At 45.0% G+C, this 21,867-nt stretch overlaps 1 protein-coding gene and 1 long non-coding RNA gene across 5 annotated transcripts in view; one reads left to right on the forward strand and one right to left on the reverse strand.

Annotated features, from left to right (window-relative positions):
- LOC125639870 (uncharacterized) overlaps nt 1–19,081 on the reverse strand; it is a 158,853-nt gene extending 139,772 nt beyond the window's left edge. For 3 of the 4 annotated variants that reach the window (XM_075130751.1, XM_075130752.1, XM_048857642.2), the window contains exon 1: nt 18,996–19,081. The gene's annotated coding sequence lies outside the window, so the exon portion shown is untranslated. Of the gene's footprint in view, nt 1–18,298; nt 18,385–18,995 lie in introns of those variants that run through there. The other variant, XM_075130750.1, reaches the window with a different exon arrangement.
- LOC142072767 (uncharacterized) lies at nt 18,442–19,826 on the forward strand. The gene is made up of 2 exons (XR_012669335.1): nt 18,442–18,528; nt 19,151–19,826. It is a non-coding gene; the product is annotated as an uncharacterized LOC142072767 (long non-coding RNA).
- The last annotated feature ends 2,041 nt before the right edge of the window (nt 19,827–21,867 follow it).

The raw sequence follows: 21,867 nt of genomic DNA on the forward strand, positions 1-21,867 counted from the left end.
CTCATTTATAGCACTTCATGACTGCAATCAGTGAACATAATCAAAGTCTTTCCCTTTGCACAATTTTTCCCCAAGTAATGCTGCCACGTAAGTTGCCAAGCTAAAACCAGAACCCTTTTAGACAGCCGTATTAGACATATGCACTGTGCCTTATTATGAAAGCTCAGCTCTCTGTACATGCTCCAAAGACACCACCAAACCTGAGCTGCTTTTGCAGACAATGAAACTGAAATCACTCAGGCCTACCTCAAAGCATGGCTAAATCCTAGAGGATATAGCAGAGGCCTAAGCGCCGGTACTCTGCCCAGTTGGAGATGCTTTGAATTCCATGAACTAGCAGGTCTCATTCTCACTCTAAGGATTAACCTGCCAAGAGAGATATTTTGCCCAGTTCCTGGGACTACCTTCAAGAGGAAAATTTTACCTTCAAGTAACCCATCCTGTTACTACAAGTGAGTATTTCCCAATGGCTGACAGGCAAAGTCCCACACAGGGTCAAAGGGCATGGGGTCAGAGAAGCTTCAGGTGGACAATTCTCCTAAGGAAGGAAGGGAGAAATATTCTCTTTTCCTCATCAGAGACCCTCCGATACTATATAGGAAATGGAGCACAGGCAGCCTACATACAAGCACCTGAAACAATTTGCCTTTTGATCAGTGGCCCCACACAGAGGGATGATTTTTTTCTCCCAGCTGAGGTTTTGTAGGTCTCTCCTCAGGCCAGTGCTTTCTGCAAATGTACAAAATATCCTTTGGGCTCCATATTTTTATGGCCCGTCTCTCACATGCTGTTGTGCCAAAATAATGCTGGGGTTAAAAAACAAAGGATTTCCTTTGCATAAATTATTCACACACCAAGCACAAATGACAGCACAATTCAGCCTGCTTGCCCATTTTGCTTTCAACACACAGGGACAAAAAGAAGCCAAAAGACTCCAGACATGGGTTTTTCTGTACATCATAGCATGGTGCATGTGTACCCAGCAGATAAGGCAAACTGTTTTCAAATAACCCTTCCTTGAAGAGTAGAGGGATTCATTTATCTACTGACATTTACACCTGTCAAAAAGTTGAGGGCTCAATAAGCAGGCCCAGCTTGAAAATAACTGCATTTTTCACAAAGGATGTGCTTTATGAACCTGACCCAAGCCTTAATGCAGCCCTCTGAGACGGGCAGATACTAATTCCCCTGCTGGGGGAAGGCTCAGAGATGTTAAGTGACTTGCCTGATATTAGACAGCAGCTCTGTGGTAAAGCTGAGATGAGAACTCAAGCATCCCAACACTCAAGCATCCCAACACCCAATCCTTTATTCTAACCACTAAGAAATGCTGAAAAGCTAGTTATGTTCTGAAGAGTCATTCAGGTGACAAACAGTTTTCACAACAGCATCACACTATTGACTCATTCAATTTGCGACCATTTTGACTCCCAGATCATTTCCTCCAGTACTGCTGCTTAATCAATTATTTCCCATTTTGTATTTGTTCATTTCATTTCCTTCCTAAGTGTAGTACTTTTCACTTGTCTTTATTGAATGTCATCATACTCAAGTGCAGCAAGCTTGTTTCACTAGATGGCTCACATGGATACTGACTGTGCAAGTTGCCCTTGTTTCTCTAATATCCTGGGACCAACATGGCTACAACTACACTTCATACAAGTTGCCCTTGGTAACTTTAAGCAGATGCCTCCAGTTTCACACTCAGGGCCAGTTAGACAGGCAGAACTGCAGGGTCTCAATGTGTAGATGAGACGATGGGGTAGGGAAGAGGGTTTTAGGTTTATTAGGAACTGGGGAATGTTTTGGGAAAGGAGGTAGCTATACAGGAAGGTTGGGCTCCACCTAAACCACAATGGAACCAGGTTGCTGGCAAGTAAAAGTAAAATTGTTGTAGAGGAGTTTTTAAACGAAGGGCTGGGGGAAAGCCGACAGGTGCAGAGGAGCACACTGGTCAGACTCAAACATTCCTTAGGGAAGGATTTATTAAAGGGTATATTCTATACCCTGGTAAAGAGAAGAGGATAGAAGTTGATAAAGTACAAGTAGGAACTGAAGAGGAACAGTCACACACAAAAGAGTCCCATTTAGTCACATCACATGAAGGCAGACAACTAAATTTTGACAAGTTGTATTAGCGCTTGTACACAAATGCTAGAAGTCTAAATACTAAGATGGGTGAACTTGAGTGCCTGGTATTAAATGAGGATATTGATATAATGGGCATCACAGAAACTTGATGGAATTATGACAGTCAATGGGTCACCAATACCAGGGTACAAAATATATAGGAATAACAGAATAGGTCATGCTGGTGGGGGAGTAGCACTATATGTGAAAGAAAGCAGAGTGTCAAATACAATCAAAATCTTAAATATAATCAAACTGTACCATAGAATTTCTATGGACAGAAATTCCATGCTTGAATAATAAGAGTATAACAGTAGGAATATACTACTGACCACCTGACCAGGATGGTGATGGTGATATGCTCAGGGAGATTAGAAAGGCTATAAATATAATATAATATAGTAATTGGGGATTTCAACTATCCCCATGCTGACTAGGTACATGTCACCTCAGGATGGGATGCAGAAGTAAAATTTCTAGACACCATTAATGACTGCTTCTTGGAGCAGCTAGTCCTGGAACCCACAAGGGAAGAGACAATTCCTGATTTAGTCCTAAGTGGAGCACAGGATCTCGTCCAAGAGGTGATTATACCTGAACTGCTCAGTAGCAGCACCCATCATATAATTAAATTTAACATTCTTTTTTTGGCGGGGGGCAGGAGGGATACCAAACAAGCCCACCGCAGTAGCATTTAACATGAGAAGGAGGAAATATACAAAAATGAGGGAAGCTAGTTAAACAGAAATTAAAAGGAATAATCACAAGAGTGAAAGGCCTGCAAGCAGCATGGAAACTTTTAAAAAAACCACCCTAATAGAGGTTCAAATTAAATGTGTACTCCAAATTAAAAAGAATAGTAAGAGGATCAAAAACATAGCACCATGGCTAAACAGAATAAAAGAAGTGGTTAGAGGGAAAAAGACATCCTTTAAAAAATTGGAAGTTAAATCCTATTGAGGAAAATAGAAAGGAGACTTGCCAGAATTTATGCAAGTGTAAAAACATACTTAGGCAGGCCAAAAAAGAATGTAAAGAGCAACTAGCAAAAGAATCAAAAATTAACAGCAAAAAATATTTTTAAGTAAATCAGAAGCAGGAAGCCTGCCAAAATCTGTGGGACTACTGGACAATTGAGGTATGTAAGGAGCACTCTAAGAAGAGAAGGTCATTGTGGAGAAGCTAAATGAACTGTTTGCATCAGTCTTCACTGCAGAGGACATGAGGGAGATTCCCATGCTTGAGCCATTCTTTTTAGGTGAAAGATCTGAGCAACTGTCCCAGACTGAGGTGTGAATAGAGGTGGTTTTTGAACAAATTGATAAATTACTCAGTAATAAGTCACCAGGACCAGATGGTAGTCACCCAAGAGTTCTGAAGAAACTCAAATATGCAATTGTAGAACTACTAACTAGGGTATGTAACCTATCACTTAAATTAGCCTCTGTATTAGATGACTGGAGGATAGCTAAAGTGATACCAATTTTTAAAAGAGGCTCCAGAGGCAATCTGGCAATTACAGACCAGTAAGCCTAACCTCAATACCAGGCAAATTTGTTGAAATTATAGTAAAGAACAGAATTGTCAGGCACATAGATGAACATAATTTGTTGGGAAGAGTCAACACAGCTTTTGTAAAGGGAAATCATGCCTCATCAATCTATTAGAATTCTTTGAGAGTGTTAACAAACATGTGGATAAGGGTGATCCAGTGGATATAGTGTACTTGGACTTTCAGAAAGTTTTTGACAAAGTCACTCATCAAAAACTCTTAAGCAAAGTAAGCAGTCATGGGATAACAGGGAAGGTCCTCTCATGGATCAGTAACTGGTTAAGATAGGAAACAAAGGGTAGGAATAAATAATCAGTTTTCAGAATGCAGAGGGGTAAATAATGGTGTCCCCCAGGGATCTGTACTGAGACCAGTGCTGTTCAACATATTCATAAATTTATTTGAAAAAAGGAATAAATAGTGAGATGGCAAAGTTTGCAGGTGATACAAAGTTCCTGAAGATTGCAGTCAGCTTTGGACTTAACTAAGAGTTACAAACGGATCTCACAAAACTGGGTGACTATGCAAGAAAATGTCAGATGAAATTTCAGTGTTGACAAATGCAAAGTAATGCACATTAGAAAACATAATCCCAACTATACATACACAGTGATGAGGTCTAAATTAGCTGTTATCACTCAAGAAAGATCTTGGAGTCATAGTGGATAGTTTAAAAACAACCACTCAACCTGCAGCAGCAGTCAAAAAGCTAACAGAATGTTAGGAACCATTAGGAAAGCGATAGATAATAAGACAGAAAAATATCAGAATGCCGCTACATAAATCAATGGTATGCCCACACCTGGAATACTGTGTGCAGTTCTGGTAACCCTTGTCAAAAAAAAGATATTAGAAATGGAAATGATGCAGAGAAGGGCAACGAAAATTATTAGGGGTATGGAACAGCTTCTGTATGAGGAAAGAGGAAAAAGACTGGGACTGTTCAGTTTGGAAAAGAGATGACTTAGGGGAGATATGTTTTAAAGGTCTAGAAAATCATGAATGGTGTGGAGAAAGTGAATAGGAAAGTGTTACTTACTCCTTCACATACCACAAGGACGAGACATTACCCAATGAAATTAATAGGCAGCAATTTTAAAACAAACAAAAGGAAGTACTTCACACAGCACAATCAACCTGTGGAACTTGTTGCCAGGGGATGTTGTGAAGGCCAGAAGTACAACTGGATTAAAAATAATTAGATAAATTCATGGAGAATAGGTCCATCAGTGGTTATTTGCCAAGATGGTCAGGGATGCAACCCGATGCTCTGGGTGTCCCTAGGCCTTTGACTGTCAAATGCTGGAACTGGATGACAGAGGATAGATCACTTGACGGTTGCCCTATTCTGTTCATTTCCTTTGAAGCATCTAGCATTGGCCACTATCAGAAGACAGGACACTGGGCTAGATGGACCATTGATCGGACCCAGTATGGCCATTCTTATGTTCCTATTTAGTAAAAACTGGAACAATTGGAATGGGGTGAAGTAATGAGATGGCCACACTGGTAGGTAGCACACTTCAGCAATGAGTTATTTACTTAGAGGGATTTCTATTGCCCTCACCTCACAACAGCACTCAGCTACTCTAGTCAGATATGGGGGGGGAATATTAATGAAGGAGTAATTAAACCTTACAGCGTCTCTGAAAGCATCCAGGTCCAATTGTACCCTATAAACTTCATCCAGTTCCAGCCACTCTTTTGATATTTCACCATCATTTTATGTTAGCTGGTAGGCTTTTTTTTTTTAATTTTTTTTTCCATTTATTGGATTGCACATATATTTTCAACTGAAATTCTCTCTTGTTCCTGTGATTACATGCCTTCCTAGAATCCCCTGGTGTAAATGTTTTTATTAAAAAAAGACATTTCATCATTAGGGATGGAACACTGTTGCATCTGCTGAGGAGCATATTAACATCAGTAACTCTTTGGCAGACATAGCAGCTGCCATTTACCCAAAGGTAACACAGGTGCGTGAGGTGCACTAGAAGGTGCAGACCTGTTTATTATTTTACAGCAGCCAGGAGGAACACTGCCATAGAAATAAATGGCACAAGTCCGATCCCCACTCCGAAGATCTTACAGTCAAATTTCAAACATACAAAGGGGCAACAATAATAGGATCAGCTGGTTACTGAAAAGTGTTTGTGTAATGTGGCTGAAAATGGTTTGGGTTTCGATATATATATAGTTCCCACAAAACACACACCCACCACACACTTTGCTAACTTGAAGGTGAGGTAGCTCAAGAGTATCCTACAACACACTCAGTAAGAATCAGGGAAACTACTAAATAGTATAAAATTTGTCTGTATATCATTCAGACAAAACAAGAGTCCTGTTCTCCATACAGCTTTGTTAGACAGTGTGCCAAAATGAAGGATGCATGCATGTGTAAGTGGGGGAATGGGCCCACTATTGAGGGGAACTTTCCTGGCTTCTGCACTTATCCCGGTGAAATGGGCTAGCAGAAAGATCTGAGTCCTCGCTCCCACTTCCTTTACCCAGAGGCCTCCCTGCCCTCAAGGACTCCCCTTCCACTCTCCTGTCTGGCAGAGTCCTTGTAACCCCAACAAGGCTGGGCCCAGGATTCCTGGGGGGCTCGACCCCCAACCCTGCTGTGGTCACCTAGGACAGGGGCTAGGGTGTCCCCACTCCGGCGTGCTCTCTCTGCACTGGACACTTCCCTGACATACAATTTAAAATAAATACAATTTATTTAATCAGCAATTAATTTTAAAAAGAATGAGGAAAAATGGGAAAGGTTAAAGGAAAACACATCACCCCACTCTGCGGCAGGGAACATCACAAACAGTGTCTCTGGAATGTCAGGGCAGTTCACAGTCTGTTCCTTATAGGTCCCAGGCCTTCTTCTCAGGCCCTGGCTGTGCTGCCGGGATGCTGTGGGTTGGACGCTTGCTCTGGTGGTGGCCACACACTTCTGGGCTTTGGGTGGTGGGACCCTTCTTCCCAGCCTCAGCCCCCCATCGGGTTAAGATCCCCCTCCCAGTCTGGCTTGCAAGGACCTTTGTCTGGGGGTGTTTTCTGCGCTGGGCCCTTTGCCCAGGGTCCCCCCTAGGCTGGCCCCAGTTGCTCACCCCACCCAGCTCCAGCCCCAGCTCCGCTGTTCTAGCTCTGCCTCAGCACTGATGCTGCTGCTCTGCCTCCAGCCCCCTGAGCTGCTTCTCTGGCTCTGTGGCTGCAGCCCTGCTCCCAGCACAGGATCTGCTCCCTGGGCTGCTTTTCTGGCCCCTCTGGCTGGCAAGGCTCTGCTCCCCAGCCCAGCTTGGGCCCCTGTTTTCTCCTCAACTCAGTCCCACTCTGTCTGACCCAGCATATTCCAACTCACACAGAGGATAGGACCCCCCTGGCCTCCTGACTCCCTGATTCGCCTGCCCGCCCTGTCAATCAGGATGACCTGGAGCATTGGCCTCTCCCCATTGTTCCTGGGGACTGTCAGTCTCAGGGTCCTGATTTCCCATCAACCCACCCCCTTTCTTTTGGCACTGGGAGTTAGCCCACCAAACAAAAAACCCTCACTGAGTTTTAGTAAGGGGACAACAGTCCCCTTACACTTGCACACACTAGAGTGACCATATTTCCCAAAGGGAAAATGGGAAAGCATGCGGGGCTGGCACGAGCCCTCCCCTGCCTGCACGGGGCTGGCCTGACCCACTCACCTGAGCCCCTGGACCTGTCGGAGCTGGCCTGAGCCACTCACCCGAGCCTTGCCTCCCGCCAAGAGGCTGCTCACCAAGCCCTGCTTCCTGCACTGTGCGGGGTTGCCATCTCTGTCCCCCCAACGCATTCCTCCACACTGCACCCCACTTTTTTGACAAAAATGGGTATTTGTCCCGTTTGCTCTTGCCAGCTGATCAAATCTGCAAGACAAATGGGACAAATGCTCAATTTTGCCAAAAAAATCGGGACGGCTAGGACAAGGCTTAAAAAAAAAAAAAAAAAAGACTGTCCCAGCCAACACGGGACATAAGGTCACCCTAGCGCATACGCACTCTGCCTTAACTCTGCTCCTTTGTGTGCATACATTTCTCTTCACTCAGTTATAAGAGTGCACCAACACTTGCCTGACTCAGTGCACTGTAGGAGCTTGTGGGTGGGTCACTCATGTTTTTTTGTAACAATTTGACAGGTCTCCTCTTGTATCAGCAAAAAGAAATTTCAAGACCTCTACCTTTTTTTTGGTAAAACAGATCTGTTCCTTTTTCAGCCAGTCTTAATAATTAGCCCTGTCACCAAACTGAGTTTTTAACAGAGGAAGGCAAAGGTTAATAAGTCTGACACTTTGAAGAGAATATGGTAAGGCTCTCTAATCTTTCACAGCCAAGTGCTGTGACAGAGGATGTCGGCACACCATGCTCTGGGAAAGTTCCGTTAATAGATTAGACTGGGAGAGACGCAAGCGTTATATTCCTGTCAACAGAAGAAAGAAGACAGGAGTGAATCAAGATGGTAAATAGACCTTTCCCCTTTATTATCTCTGGCAGCTATTCCCCACAAGCCTTTGTGGGGGAGCTTTGCTTAGGCATGTGCCGATTACATAGCTAATGAGGAAGAGAGCTCTCTTACATGCAGCTTTCAAACTTGGATGCATTTTCTACTTGTATGCCCAACTGGTAAGAGAACAAAAGAGCTGCAGGTCTCTTCAGATAAGCATGGCAAAGAAGTTAGAACTATAAATTGGGTTTTCTTTAAATGGTCATATTCCAATCTGCATTGCTTATTTCAGCTCAAGGCAAACAATTTCACAAGTTACTCGGTCAGAATTTAGGCCCTGACCCGGTGAGATACGGAATGCCTTCAGCTTCCACTGAAGCCAATGGGAGTTGAGATGCTCAGAACCTCAAGGAGAGATTGAGTCACGTTCAGAGTTGATTCGATTTTATTATTTACTAGCCTTCTGCAGACTTGCTACTTTGGATTCCTTTTCCCATTTCATTTTCCGTTGCTCACAAATGTTATGTAGGATATCACTGGTAAGTATATCCTGCAGTGGTGCTGCACTGTCCAGTGGTCCTGACCAGGACCGGTAGATAACTCCCAACAACAGCACCCCAGCACATGTTGGGTTTTGCATGAAACCTGGAACAAGTAATTTAGGCGACTAAGTTAGATCTCTGCATACATCTGGCTGGAACAGAGCCTTTGTTAGAGCTGCTAGTTCTAAAAATTCCAGTAATCGTCACTCTGTACACTGATCCAATAGCCCTATGGGATTTAGGTTACAACAGCTCTTTGCTGCTGATGTTCAGTTTTACACTGCTTCCAGTGAAAACTGTATTGAACTACATTTGTTTGAATGCCCCACAATCAATTTTCTACACAGAAGAGATCTGTATTTGGATCTTAAGAGAGCTGTCATCTCTGACAAATCCCAATTTTTAAAAAATGACCCTTTTTCTTCTACATATCTTCCCCCTGGGTGTATCCAGAACTGGAGCTGCTAACTCTAGTGATCAAAAATTAGCTTTCCCCACTAACCCTACAGAACTCTGAATTCTATTCTGGCTCATTCACTGTCAACAGAATTGCAGGGTCTTTATGTAGGTTTTTATTCCACGCTCATCACCAAGGTACAAGAGCTCCTCATCACAGGCAATGCATGAGTCAGAAACAATACTCAGCTTGGTTTTCACATTCCAGCCAGAGTTTACAGCACTGGCAGTCAAACACCAACAGAAAAGTTTTAACTTGTAAACATATCAGATTGAGATGAACACTCAGACACAAACACAGATCCTTCCAAAGCCACTTACAGTCACTTTAAAACATTGCCTAGTAATACCAGCTTTTACTGAATAGGTTGCCTTACATAAACAGATGATCTAACAGCCCAAAAGACAGTGTGTCCCATTAAGTTTAATGTTTCCAGAAAATTGCTCATAGTGAAAAAAAGATGTTTATCTCTATGTGCATAATAGCTGGCTTTCTACAGACATATACCCTCTTTCGCCTATGCCCAGTTTAGTAAAAATAAATGAGATGATTTATATCCCCTACTAATTATTATAAGTAGTGTAAACATAGCACCCAGAAGCCTTAAACCATGATCAGGACCCACTGTGCTAGGTGCTGTACATACACGTATTAGAAGACAGTCCCTGCCATGCAATCGAAGTTATAGAGGTGCTACTAATGAAGTGCTACATTTGAGCATATTAAGTCACTAAAACAATGAGTGTAACAACTACTTCCTTTGGGAGACTCTTTCTACAGTTTTGTAAACATTATCATAGTTCAGAAATGTTTGAGGTTAAGCAAAGGAAAATTCTGGCTGAACTTTACCCCTTTACTCTTACTTACAGGTTTTGGCCACAGAGCAGAATTTAGTGTGGTCCGAACAGGCCACTTGTATGCAATGGGGTGTTTTATGGGTTCAGTGTAGTCAATGCCAAACATTTAAAAAAAAAACCAAACAAACAAACAAAACAAACAAAAAAGAAAGATTTCAGAGTAGCAGCCGTGTTAGTCTGTATTCGCAAAAAGAAAAGGCGGACTTGTGGCACCTTAGAGACTAACCAGTTTATTTGAGCGTAAGCTTTCGTGAGCTACAGCTCACTTCATCGGATGCATTCAGTGGAAAATACAGTGGGGAGATTTATATACACAGAGAACATGAAACAATGGGTGGTACCATACACACAACTCTACACAAAGGATATTAGGAGGCGGCAGTGGAAGGGAATGTCTCTAAAAGAAGCTACACTTTGGATTCTGTTAAGGAGAATCATAACTCAGCTGGCAGCCAGTATTCCAAGGATTCAAGATCCGTAATGCTCCAGATCTTGCCAAAGATGACTCCTGATGGCAAGGCTGCAAGTTCATGTCCCACCCAACAGAGAGCACCTTTGGCAGCACAATGCCTCTTTAACCCCATGCTGGAACAATGGTCAGCACCAGCTCAAAGAGTGTCATCCACTTCCTACAGCACCAAGGATGGAGCTGTCCTATGTTCACGCTGACTGAGCCAAACTTGCTCCAGCTTGTGAACTAGGAGGCAATCACAGCCCCAGGTGGCATGGTGCATCTTGGAATGTAACATAGGCCAAGATCTTACGAACCACAATACCCAACTCCTGCAAGCCAAGAAGAGTCCATTCAGCGTCTTTCAGAAAGGAAAGAATTGGCTTCCCTATAGTGAACGCTGCAGTTGAGCCAGGTCACAGCACTTTAAGGCAGGGACAACATTTGCCAGACATGAACCATGTCAAGGTTCCTTCCCCACTCTGAACTCTAGGGTACAGATGTGGGGACCTGCATGAAAACCTCCTAAGCTTACTTTTACCAGCTTAGGTTAAAACTTCCCCAAGGTACAAATTATTTTACCCTTTGCCCCTGGACTTCCACTGCCACCACCAAACTTTATCTGGGTTCCTGAGAAAACGTAGTTTGGACCCGTCTTTCCCCCCAAAATCCTCCCAACCCTTGCACCCCACTTCCAGGGGAAGTTTTGGTAAAAATCCTCACCAATTTGCATAGGTGACCACAGACCTAAACGCTTGGATCTTAGAACAATGAAAAAGCATTCAGTTTCCTTACAAGAAGACTTTTAATAGAAGTAAAAAAGAATCACTTCTGTAAAATCAGGATGGTAAATACCTTACAGGGTAATTTGATTCAAAACATAGAGAATCCCTCTAGGCAAAACCTTAAGTTACAAAAAAAACACAAAGTCAGGAATATCCATTCTATTCAGCACAGTATACCGAGTGCGTGTCTGGCAAATGTTGTCCCTGCCTTAAAGTGCTGTGACCTGGCTTAACTGCAGCATTCACTATAGGGAAGCCAATTCTTTCCTTTCTGAAAGACGCTGAATGGACTCTTCTTGGCTTGCAGGAGTTGGGTATTGTGGTTCGTAAGATCTTGGCCTATGTTACATTCCAAGATGCACCATGCCACCTGGGGCTGTGATTGCCTCCTAGTTCACAAGCTGGAGCAAGTTTGGCTCAGTCAGCGTGAACATAGGACAGCTCCATCCTTGGTGCTGTAGGAAGTGGATGACACTCTTTGAGCTGGTGCTGACCATTGTTCCAGCATGGGGTTAAAGAGGCATTGTGCTGCCAAAGGTGCTCTCTGTTGGGTGGGACATGAACTTGCAGCCTTGCCATCAGGAGTCATCTTTGGCAAGATCTGGAGCATTACGGATCTTGAATCCTTGGAATACTGGCTGCCAGCTGAGTTATGATTCTCCTTAACAGAATCCAAAGTGTAGCTTCTTTTAGAGACATTTCCTTCCACTGCCGCCTCCTAATATCCTTTGTGTAGAGTTGTGTGTATGGTACCACCCATTGTTTCATGTTCTCTGTGTATATAAATCTCCCCACTGTATTTTCCACTGAATGCATCCGATGAAGTGGGCTGTAGCTCACGAAAGCTTATGCTCAAATAAATTGGTTAGTCTCTAAGGTGCCACAAGTACTCCTTTTCTTTTTAAAAAAGAAAGATTTGATTTTAAAATCATGAGATTTTTTTAAAGATGTTTTGCATCACGTAGGTATCACATTTTCAATGTTTCTCCACAATCATGAAGGCAAGAAACTTTCATTTTAAAAAAAGTAAGCAGAGGTTCTCAGCTTGTCACAAGACTGAAGGAAATGGAGCTTTAAGAAAAATACACCAAGTATGGCAACACTTGTGATAAAAATCTTGTGAGCTGACAACTCTGTGGGCTGATCAAGTGAATATCAGAGAAAACCCTGAACTGAGGAGATACAGATGAGTTTGAATCTGAACAGCCTCATTTACGTGATAACTAAAAGTGATGTAGAGTCTCTTCCATAGAGAGAGAAGGAAAGAACAAATTGCTGTGATAAGCCAGCCTAACCACTAGAAGTTCTGTGGAGAGCTCTCCAGAATGTCTTGGACCAATACCACCACAGCGGAAGAGTAATTAGCTGAGAGGCAGGTAAGGGGCTCTATGATTAGAAAGCTGATGGCACCTGTGCTCTGCTTTGCATTTTTCTTTTTCTCCTCATGCCATTCTTAGGAAGAAAAGAGGGCTATACTTCCAAAGTTTGGGGATTTACAAGGGGGAGGGGAATAAAAGTTTCAGATATTGACCCGAAGAAAGCTTCAGTAGCCAATGCATTGAGCCTCAGCAATATAACAGGTACCTTCAAAGGGGTCTGTTTTGGCTGCCCCTCAAACAGCCATGAATGATACTTATGGACCAACTGAGTCGTCTAAAGAGGATTAAAGGAGATCATGTTTTTAAAGGAAGTTTTGTAATGGCTTTCTTGCTTATGCAGACCTTCTCTAACTTTTCTGAAACACCTTTACACAATATTAAGTACTTGGTACCAAAAACTCTGTCTGGTTTGCACAGCTGCCTAGGTCACATTCTGGCATGCTTTCCCACCTTGGTGTTTGTGCTCTTCAAATCCTTTGTTAAGTTCACCTGTGTTGCACCATTAATCTTGCTTTCAGCCTTTGGTGTAGCTACACTGATGCAAACCCCTAGTATGCAGAAAGGAAGCAGAGATGTGCATCAGCAGAGTTTAACCCATTGTTGAGCAAAATGCAAATGGCAGTTTTCCTTGCCTACACTGCTGCAGCTACACCAACAGCTCCAGTCAGGGCTAATTCCAAGCAAAGATGAGGTCTTCATCACCGTAATTGACACAATACTTTGCAGTGACTTGTCTACTTCTCTGCCCTCCTTTAGCAACTTACACACTACCATAGAAAGCAGGAGAACTTTTCATATTACTAGCTTTCCGAGTGCTGTCTGGCATACTTGGTACAAAGACATTTAGTGCTTCTCCATCTAGACACATCTACATGGATGTGCTGATGGAATGCTGAGGTTGACCCTTGAAGGCTGGCTGCCAAATGCTGCTTCCAAAGAAGTTGCAGCAGAGTGAGCAGCCATAGTTAATTACAGCTGTATTCCATGACAGGTCTCTTACAAGCACAACTGGGAGAATCTTTATAGCATTGCTAGGGGAGAGGGATCTACTACAGCAAAGTTGACAGCCCGACTTTGTACACAGTGACAATCTGCTAAATTGCTAGCAGATGGCCTGCACTGCCATAACAAAAGAATCACTTTATAGCGATGATTTTAAAATGATCAAAGGCATGTTTTGGCCTCTCAGGAAGATATTAATAGCATTTCTGCCCCTTGCTATCCAAATTTTTATAGGAATATCCCAAATAATATTGATTGTGCCTCAGAGACCTGTCTGAGTGACCAGAAGCTTCCTGTCATCTCCACTGGTGGATTTAGAGTTAGTGGGGCCCTGTGCTCAGCTTCATTTTGGGGGTCACCTTCGGGACCCAGCCAAGAAAAAGAACATTCTCTCTTATCTCCCCCATCCCTGTTTTTCATTCTTTTTTTTCTTCATCCTCCTCCTATATGATAAATAATAGGAAGTAAATGAAAATAAAGCAAGGTACCTTGATTGTTTTTGTAGTCTAACCTTTTTTCCCACAGACCACTTGAAAATTGCTGAGGGTCTCAGCAGACCACTTAATGATCTTTCCAAATATTGTTTGTACCACTAGCTAACTATTGTAAAGTGCTTTGGATAAGAGCCCTTTATAAAAAAATGTAAAAAACCATTGGGGTGCGGGGTCTGGCCAGGAGTTAGGATGTGGGAGGGAGCTCAGGGGTGGGGTCTGGGAGAGAGTTAGGGTGCAGGAGTGGGCTGGGAGTTGGGGTGTGGGGTCTGCCCAGGAGTTAGGGTGTGAAAGGGAGCTCAGGGTTGGGGGTGGGGTCTGGGAGAGAGTTAGGGCTCAGGGCTGGGGCAGAGGGTTGGGGTGCAGAGTGCTTACCTGGGGCAGCTTCTGTTTGGTGCGAGGGGTGCACGTGGGGATGGGGGGTGCAGGAGCTCCCATTTGGTGCTCAGGGTGGGGGGAGGATGGGGAGGTGCAGGAATCAGGGCAACGGGGTGTGGGGGGGCTGGGTTTGGGGGGGTGCAGGAGTCAGGGAGGTCAGGGGGCTGGGGCTGTGTGAGGGAGGTGCAGGAGTCAGGGCTGTATGAGCGGCTCAGGGCAGGTGGCTAGGGTGTGGGTGTGTGTGTGTGTAGGGGGCAGTGCGCGGCGGGGAAGCTCGGGGCTGGGGCAGTCCCAGTCATGGCCGCTGGGTTACCTTACCTGACTGGCTGGATGGTGGACTTGTCCCTGCCCCGCCGCTGCTCCTGTTCGCTGCCAAAGGGAGCTGTGGCGGCAGCAGCATGTGAGAGATGAGACCCCCTGGCCTGCCACTCCCTTCCCCTGGCTTTCTTCCCGGGACCACAAGGAGCAGTGCACTCCAGGGACTGCACCTGCGCTGCCCAGCATCCAGAGAAGCAGGGCAGCGGGACAGGCACAGATTGATGCCCCACCAGGGGAGCACACCCGCCTCCCCTACAGCGTGCCCCAAGCTGGCTCCTCACTGCCTGCCTCCCCTGGCTACCTGCAGCAGGAGTCCCAGGAGCCCGGCTCACCAGCTGGGAGAACCCACCACACGCCGCGCCTCCAGCACGTCTCTTAAACCGCCTCCTCCCTGCTCTCCCCAAGAGCTTCTGCCCCAGCAGCGGTCCTGCCCACAGGGGGTGCTGGACGGTGCAGGGCTGCCCGGCCCTGGGGCCCCTAAGGCACTGTGTGTTTAATTGTAAATCCACCTCTGGTCATCTTCCAGGATAAGTTAGTATGACTGATAGCTCTGGTTACACAGAAGCTGATGAAAACTCTTACACTTCCTAGAGCCCCATGACTTGATGATTTTTCTCTTGATTTCTATCATGAAAACGACAGCCTCAATAAAACCTGCCGATTCCAGTGCTGGTGTTTGCAGATGTACTTTATTCTGGTTGGCTGCAGCCCTTCTGCAATTTGTTACAAGACTTACTTCAGTGCATAAAGGGGAAGCCAGCAGATACTGTGCACTTTATTTTGTCTGGGTGGACATTTTTGTTCTAATTCATAGCTGACCTGGTAGCTGAACATGTTATACAGGAGTGGTTTGTCCACTGTAGTGAGACAGGCTTGATTTTAAAAACAGAAATAATGTTCATAGTGTGTTTATGACCATAAAAACCAAGATCAAATTCTGCTCTGTTTGACTCCCACATTCCCCAGAGGGTACCATTGATTTCAATTGTGTTGCAAGAGTTTAAGTCAGGGATGAATTTATCCACTAAAGAAAGAGAGTGTAAATATACAAACATTTTTTCCATTAGTTTTGTGAATTTCAGTGCTCATGAATATGAGGAGCACTGTTGATACTTAGAAAGGTCATAGTTCTTATTCCTGTCAAAAAAGCACCTAAAAAGGTTAGGGGAGAAACCCTGGCCCTGTTAAAGTCAATGGGATTTTTATTTTGCTATTGACTCAGTGGAGCCAGGATTACACCCAAAGTTTAACGCAAACCTCAAGTCCACACAATCAAACTAGAAATCTAGCAATAATAGTCTCATGTGAGTTCCACTGTCTTCTGCTTCCTCTTGTTCAGCCTAACACTCCTGTTTTGCTTTTTGAAAATCAACCCCATCATGAACAGCTTCCCATAGTATTTCAGTATGTTCACTGTTGGTCTCAACAGCATAGGAAAATCAAAGTTAGACAGACTACTTCCTAGTATTACTATTATTAATCATGTTTATTACATTAGTTCCTAAGAAACAACCAAGATCAGGCCCCCGCATTGTGTTAGGGGCTATAGAAACACAGTAGTAGATGGTCCCTGCCTCAGCTTACAGTCTAAATAGACAAGCCAGGCATGGGGGGAGAGGGCGAAGGGTATAAACCCAGCAGAGTGAACAATGTGATGTCAGGAAAGTCATGTTGGTTCCATTATAAAAAAATTTGTCTGGTGGGGGTGGTTAGTTAGGAGGAGCTAACATAAATGGATAGAAAAGTCAAGGGAGAGGGGACATTGAAGCACAGGGAACAAAGGGTAAGAGGGGCAAGTGGAGAGTGAATCTGAGGTAAAGAGATTAAGAGATTTGTAGCCTCTAAAACATCTTGGATTTGGATTAAAAGTTGGTTCTAGTTCTTAGTTTATCCAAATCAGTGTCCCTATGCAGAAATGTTTTTTTTAAATGATGTTTTAGCATTTAAATGATTTCAGTGCTAGTGAGAGGCTCAGGACCACACTGACAGCCTTGGAAACTGAAGATCACTATCCACGGTACAATACAACGCAGACAACAATGAAACAAACTTTCTCACACTACCCTGCCTGAACACTAGGGCTGGTTGGGAAATTTCTGTCACAATATTTCCATAAAAACTGTAGTTTCTGGAAAAACTGATTTTTCCATAAAACAAGGTGGATTTTTTTAAAATTTTTAATTTCAAATTGGGTAGTTAATTTTGGGTTGGCACTGCATGAAGCATAGGAGTCCCATGACCATGGAGCATCATGGGCAATTTAGTCCACCCAGGAAACCAAGCCCATAGAGGGGTATGGGGGCATGAAACATTCAGACAATTCTCATGCGGCACTGCAGCAGCTCAGGGAAGGGAACACAGACTTACGTCAAACTACATTTAAAAGTTTTTTAAAATTTGGTTTGACAAAGCAAAATGAAACATCTCAATACAGAAATGTAGAAAAGTTTCATTTCAATCCGAAACATCTAAATGATATGTTTTGACATTTCCAAACTGAAATTTTTTTGAACTTACTGTTCTGAAAACAAAAAACGCTAATATTTTCACATTTTATCCTGATTTTGGAACAAAAGAAATGTTTCAAAATACAGAAATTTTCTACAGGACATTGATTTTTTGACCAGTTCTACTGGGTACCTAGGCCGAATTTGTTTACAGAATATTGTAAACATTTTGAAGCGTCCCTGCTCAGGCAAACCGAAAAAACAAGAACTCGCTTACCATTTCTGACCATGCATGAAAAGTTTCTCCACCTTCCTAACTATCAGCAAAACCAACCTTGCTTCTGCACGCCAAACCAGCCATGCAAACTCAGGCCACATCTACACTGGCAAGTTTCTGTGCAGTAAAGCACCTTTTTGCGCTATAACTCCCAAGGTGTACACACTGCCAAGCCACCTACTGTGCAGAAACTGCACAGTTGTAGCGCTCTAAAAAAACCACGCCGATGAGAGGCATAGAGCTTTCTGCACTGGGGCTACAGCGCTGCCATTGGCCTCCTAGAGGTGTCCCACAATGCCTGTTCTCACCTCTCTGGTCATCGTTTTGAACTCTACTGCCCTGCCCTCAGGTGACCAACCATCATCTGCACCCCATACAATCCTTTGCAAATTTGAAAGTCCCCTTCCTGTTCGTTCGGTGATGCGTGCAGTGGTCTCACTGCATCTTTCTAGATGGTCATGCCTGCTCCATGCACCAGAAGATCCTCTGCTTGGAGGAATGTCGAGCTGCTGGACCTCATCAGCATTTGGGGAGAGGAGGCTGTGCAGTCCCAGCTGCGCTCCAGCCATAGGAATTATGATAACACGGACAGATTTCATGATGCATGATAGAAAGGGGCCATGACTGTGACAGATTGCAGTGTAGGGTAAAAGTGAAGGAGCTGTGGAATGCCTACCACGAGGCACGGGAAGCAAACCGTCGCTCTGGCGCTACGCCCACAAGCTGCCAGTTCTACAGAGAGCTGGATGCAATACTTGGTGGCAACCCTACCTCCACTGCGAAGGCCCCTGTGGATACTTCATTGGCTCACGTGTCAGTCAAGAGTGGACCAAGCCAGGAGGAGGAAATCTTGGACAAAGAGGGGGAGGGGGATCCAGAGGCAGAGGATGACTCGGAGGCTAGAGATGCATGCAGTCAGGAGCTCTTTTCTACCCCAGAGGAGCCTAGCCAGTCACAGAAGTTGGATCCTGGAGAAGCGCAAACAGGAGAGGAGGCCCCCAGTAAGTGGATGATTTTGGGAATTGCTGATGCAATATGTTGGGGGCAGGAGGGTTGCAGAAAGCAGGTTGTCTCCCACCGCATGCCAAGTCTGAGCAGCGGAACAGGCTGTTGATAAACTCCCTCACTTCACAGGAATCTCCCTCAGATCTCCAGGAAACTCTTGTGGAGATACTGGGCAATCCACTGCTGCTGTGCCGTCATGGGGCACGGGTGAGGGCAGGAGGACACAGGCAAGCCACATAGGGGCCAGGGCGGAAGCCGCAGGCTTGGAGAAGACCCTCCCTTGAATCCCTGCTCACACTCAGCAGCAAGATATCTTCCATAATGATCACCTCCTGTGGAAAGTGTGTGGACAGGAATGATTATCAGGCCCCACCCTACAGTGCTGGCTCTCCCCAAGAGCCACATGCCCAGCATACAGCAGGGTCCGGGAAGAGTGATTTACCCTGCCCCTGCGGCTACTCACTGTTTTGGGGGTCTTGTGGCTCATGTATGCTTGCCTGGAGTCAGCCAGTTGGAGACAGTTGTGTGAGTACTGGCTGTGTTTTAAAGCACTGAATCAGTGTTGTCTGTGTTGCAAACAATACTGCTTCTGTAAAATGTTGCATTTAAACTTCACAGAAATGACCTTTGGAGCCCAGCCTCCCTCTTTGTTATCAGCAGCAGAACGGCTGCACAGAATTAGAAAGTGGCCACAAAGAACTAAGGAGGACTTTCTCTGTGAGGTTATGATGTACTCTGCCGCCGAGAAACAGGAATTGAAGGAGTTGCGGGACAGCAAGAAGAGGGACTGAAAGGAGAATGCAGCACAGCAGTAAGAAGCCACAGAGCGGCTCTTAAACGTTATGGAGCGCCAAGTGGACATGCTCCAGGTGATACTAGCTCTTCAAACTAAGCAGCTCCGCACCCGCCCTCCCCTGCAGCTGCTGTCACAAAACTCTTTCCCATGCGCCCTACACACACTGCCAAAACACTCTTATCAACCTCCTGGCTCCAGTCTCTACCCGCAGCATTCCACTCCTCCCTCCTCACAGTCCAGTACTGTGGACTCCCACTACCCACTGCAGTCAACACCCATCCCTCTGCAGTTTGGCCCTGCTGAAGTACAGCCCTCACTGCATTGTACTCCAAAGGAGAAGGTTGGGTATGATCCCTGGACACACAGAAATCTGTAGCCGTCCCGGGACCCCTCTTCCCCTTCCCCTGTGCCCCATCCCTCTCCCTGCTGATTAATTTTTTCATTTGACTCTGTACTCTGATTGTTGTCTTTTAATAAAAGAATTGTGTTTGTTTGAAAGCAGTCTTTTTTCTATTAAGTGAAAGCAAAAAGAGCACTGCAAAGCAACATAAAATTACGTAAAGGCCCTTTCTTCCATCACGTGCACCAATCACCTAGCATTACAAGCACTGCAATCCCGAGCATAGCAACAAATATTAGTGTCTTTCAGCTTCAAATTGCTGCCTTGAGGCATCCCTGATCCTGACGGCCCTGCACTGTGCCCCTGTAACAGCCTTGGTCTATGGCTGGTGAAACTCAGCCTCCAGGCACTGAGCCTCTGCGGTCCAGCCCTGAGTGAAGCTTTCACCCTTCCCTTCATACAGGATGTGGCTATAAGCATAGGAATATTGTCATCGGCCATGTCCAGCTTCCCATACAGGCATTGCCAGTGGGCTTTTAAATGGCCAAATGCACATTCAACAGCAGGGCCATCCGTAGACATACACCGCATATGCAGCTGAGTAGGGCACCTAAAAATTTGGGGCATCCCTGGGTCTTAGTGTCCACCCTCCCACTTCTTCCTATCCCTGTTCTGACCCTTCCTGCAGCTGCATCCTGACAGGTTTCAGAGTAGCAGCTGTGTTAGTCTGTATTCGCAAAAAGAAAAGGAGTACTTGTGGAACCTTAGAGACTAACAAATTTATTTGAGCATAAGCTTTCATGAGCTACAGCTCACTTCATCGGATGCATTCAGTGGAAAATACAGTGGGGAGATTTATATACATAGAGAACATGAAACAATGGGTGTTACCATACATACTGTAACAAGAGTGATCACTTCAGATGACAGGTTTCAGAGTAACAGCCGTGTTAGTCTGTATTCGCAAAAAGAAAAGGAGTACTTGTGGCACCTCAGAGACTAACCAATTTATTTGAGCATGAGCTTTCATGAGCTACAGCTCACTTCATTCAGATGAGCTATTACCAGCAGGACAGCGGGGGGGGGGGGGGGAGTGGAGGGTGGCGGCGGGGAGGCGGAACCTTTTGTAGTGATAATCAAGGTGGGCCATTTCCAGCAGTTGACAAGAACTTCTGAGGAACAGTGGGGGGTGGGGATAAACATGGGGAGTGAGTTAAATATGTAGTAATCTGGAATGATTACTTTATGAAGGTTTAAGAGTACATTTAAAATATAGAATCAGCTTAGAAATACTGATTAAGAAAATGTAAAACAGAGAAGAGCTGCATCATGTATTCCATAATATTTAATGTTGTATTCAGCAGGACAGTTGACTTGCCCTTACTACAAAGTTTTTGCCAATAAATCTCTGACAGACTTCAGGGTATGTCAAAAAACCCACGACTGACATTTTTTATTCCCAAATTTAGTGCTTTTAATTAGGTACCTTCTGCATGCCAGTCTCCACCTTCTAGCTTGCAGTGGAAAACATGCTCCATTTTCTTTAGAAAGAAATTGCAGAAGAGTGTTTTTTTCAAATGTCATTTGCTTCATTTGGATTCAGGGATTTGGCTGGAAGGGGGTGATCAGGAAGGGGGAAGGAAGAGAGGAGGGAGAAAGTGGGGAGAGGGCAGAACCTGGACAGAGTGGGGGTGGGGCCTGGGGCAGAGCAGGGGTGGGGTATGGGCAGGGCCACAGGCAGAAGAGGTGGACTGGGGAGCTAGCCTCCCCAAAAGGCAGCTTCATCCACCGCTCATTACAGCAGGTAAGAGCGGGTTGGCTCCCACACACCCAGTGAGCACTGCAGTCTCCTTAGGCAGGGGCTGTATTCACAGAGCTGAATGCGCCAGCACCATGGGGTTCTCTGCGGGGAACTGTGACTCTCCGCCACCGTGAGGTGGGCCAGGCAGCTTGGTAACCTTTGCTGCCTTGGCCCTCCGCCCCAGGCTACGAGTCCAGGCTGCCGTCAGGCATGGGGCACCAGTTTAATAATACTGCATAGGGCCCCATAAATCCTAAGAATAGCCCTGCTCAACAGTCATTCTGCACTTGCTCAGCCTGTTGTTGAACCGCTCCTTGCTGCTGTCAAATTGCCTGGTGTATGGCTTCATAAGCCATGGCATTAAGGGGTAGGCAGGTCTCCCAGGACCACAATGGGCA

Source organism: Caretta caretta, chromosome 7 (genome assembly GCF_965140235.1).
Source record: "Caretta caretta isolate rCarCar2 chromosome 7, rCarCar1.hap1, whole genome shotgun sequence".
NCBI lineage: Eukaryota > Metazoa > Chordata > Testudines > Cheloniidae > Caretta > Caretta caretta.